This window comes from Penaeus japonicus, unplaced genomic scaffold (assembly GCF_977035675.1).
Source record: "Penaeus japonicus unplaced genomic scaffold, GWHDUDI00000001_assembly GWHDUDI00000026, whole genome shotgun sequence".
NCBI classification, from domain to species: Eukaryota; Metazoa; Arthropoda; class Malacostraca; order Decapoda; family Penaeidae; genus Penaeus; species Penaeus japonicus.
This window is the reverse complement of record NW_028234428.1, coordinates 3,092,624-3,095,123: the sequence shown is the minus strand read 5'-3', so window position 1 is coordinate 3,095,123 and position 2,500 is coordinate 3,092,624. Positions and strand designations below refer to the sequence as shown.

General features: G+C 40.4%; 1 protein-coding gene across 1 annotated transcript in view; it reads right to left on the bottom strand.

Annotated features, from left to right (window-relative positions):
- Positions 1 to 577, bottom strand: part of LOC122254541 (G1/S-specific cyclin-D2) — a 91,442-nt gene extending 90,865 nt beyond the window's left edge. The window contains exon 1 of the mRNA XM_043018261.2: positions 1 to 577. This exon is cut by the window's left edge and continues 250 nt beyond it. The gene's annotated coding sequence lies outside the window, so the exon portion shown is untranslated.
- Positions 578 to 2,500: the final 1,923 nt, after the last annotated feature.

Here is a 2,500-nt window from a genome sequence, read left to right as displayed (position 1 = left end):
GATCTTTTAATAATAATTTTATCTTAATAGATATTTTTTTTTGAGGGGGGAAGGGGGGTGGGGGAATGGTAGGATGCTTGGCTTCTTTCTCCTGATGTTCTGAGGTAAAATTATTATTATCTTTTAAAAGAGATTATACTACTATTTTCTTTTTTTCTTTTCTTTCTTTTTCCTTTCAGATTTGGGTAATTTTCAGTGATGCACTAGTCAGCATCATTATCATCTTGGTGTTTTGATATGACTAGTGGAATATTGGATTCTATTATTATAATGACACCACTTCGACACTTAACCTCAGTATGACCTCGTATTTCCTTTCTATCTCCTTTTCCCCTGTTTACTGTCAACTTATATTTCTCTTGTTTTACTCGTAAATTTACAGAGCACAGGTTGACCGAATCGATGAGGTAGGACCACAGAGTGGCATCCGGGGAAGAACTTTTCAAAGAACAAAAAAAATATTTCACATAATATTTGCGCTGTCACACTGCACTTGCTATTTAAAAAGGTGTTGTTACAAGGTCGCGAAGGCCGGAGCGAAAAATGTGCGCACGCTCCCTCTCGGTTCTCCGGCCTCACTGGATGGGATTTTACGAGAAAACGAGACGAGGCTTCAGTCCTTCACCTGGTACTCATGTTGCCAGGTTGTCAAAAAACGTCGTGTTCAGCATCGTCTTATTTCCTCTGTTTGGAGCTCTTTTCGCTCTTCTTTTTTACTTTTCTATGTTCTTAGACCTCCGTTCTTTCACTGGAGTTAGATGTGTTACGAAACGGCGTTGAAAAGTGGGTTAGAAATAGGGTATGTGGCACCGTCCGCCGGCCAGCAACAGATGCCAGTGGTGGAGGAGAGTTTTCATGCCATCTTCTCTATCTTGCATAATTACTTGCTAATCGAAGCTCCTGCGGGTATTCCGGTCGGGATCGTGGTGTTGTGAATGTGTGTCTCTCACTCGAAGACACAAAGATGAGAAAGATCGCCATCGTTACAGTCAACATCACTTCCTCCAACGCGAGTTTCCAAACGCCGCCATTGTCAAAGGATGCCCACACACATATTTGAAAATATTCTTTTTCTTCGCCGTTGAAAGGACGATCGCTCTCTTATTTATCGCCATCTCTCTCGCAGGGTATTTGACATCTCAGAGACAAAACTGTGGAAGAGACATACATAAAACAATCAAAGAAAATAACAATGAGACTAAAAGGTACCTCGCGAGTCGCGTTCGTAGACAGTGAAAGGAATCGCGTAATATAACAATAAAAATATAAAAGTTGAAAAAAAAGGGAAAGCACCACTACATATCTTCCCGACTCGCTGTCTTAAAACAAAGTATAAACCCAAGAATATATTCATAAGGAAAACACAGCTAAGCATGAGAACAGACTACCCTGCTATTAAAAGAACACCGAAAATGCAATGTTAAAGGGAAAAAGTGAGTTCCTGTAGTGGATGGATGTAATTACTGAACTAAGAGTGTTTGCATCTATAAACATTATCCACAAACCCGTTTCTTCCTGTCTCCCAGGCCAATGAACTTGAAATTCTCACAATACGAAGGGAAAGAATGAATAATCGCCATGTCGGCTGTTGAACAGAGACACGGAGAGGGAGAAGACTTGTAATAACAGGCAAGACCTTTGATATTTCTGATTGTTTCTCTTTGACGTAAGTGAGTGGATTTGCGTATTTATGTGTGTGTGGCGAGAGAGAGAGAGAGAGAGAGAGAGAGAGAGAGAGAGAGAGAGAGAGAGAGAGAGAGAGAGAGAGAGAGAGAGAGAGAGAGAGAGAGAGAGAGAGAGAGAGAGAGAGAGAGAGAGAAGAGGAGAGAGAGAGAGAGAGAGAGAGAGAGAAGGGATCCTCTCTGAGAGAGGAAGAGAGAGAGCGAGAGAGGAGAGAGAGTTAGCTCTTCTATTATGTCTAGCTAGATCTCATATATATCTCTCGAGAATTACGTGGAATATTAGTACAGAACTAATATTCTATATCTAACCGAAGTCATATCATCCGTTATCAATCTAATGAAAGATTCTCCCTCTTATCATATCCAAAATTTCTTGCTCAGAAGTATGAGCAGATCAATTAGAGAGAGAAATAAATAAATAAATAAATAAATAAATAAACGTACAAGCTGAAGAAATTCCCTTCGCCCGCCCTCCCCCCTCTTCCGATATCTTAAGAACGACATGCATAACCACAGCAACAACACTGAATAAAAGTAACACGAAGTAACTTATCCCAAACAAATTATCCAAGCAAGAGAAAAACAAAATATAATCGAAGTTACTTTACTCTCCCACTCGGAGAAAGGGAAAGACAGTAAGTATTTAGGGGGAAGAGAAACGAAGAAAGAAGGAAGGGAAAAGAAAGACAGTATTTATTATTAGCGCCGGCCTAAACCTCCCCTAACCTGTACTAACTTCCCCCCCGCTACCGGCTAAATAATACGCTAATAACAACCGTTTACACTCTACCCTTAAGGATTAAAATGCCTCACACATG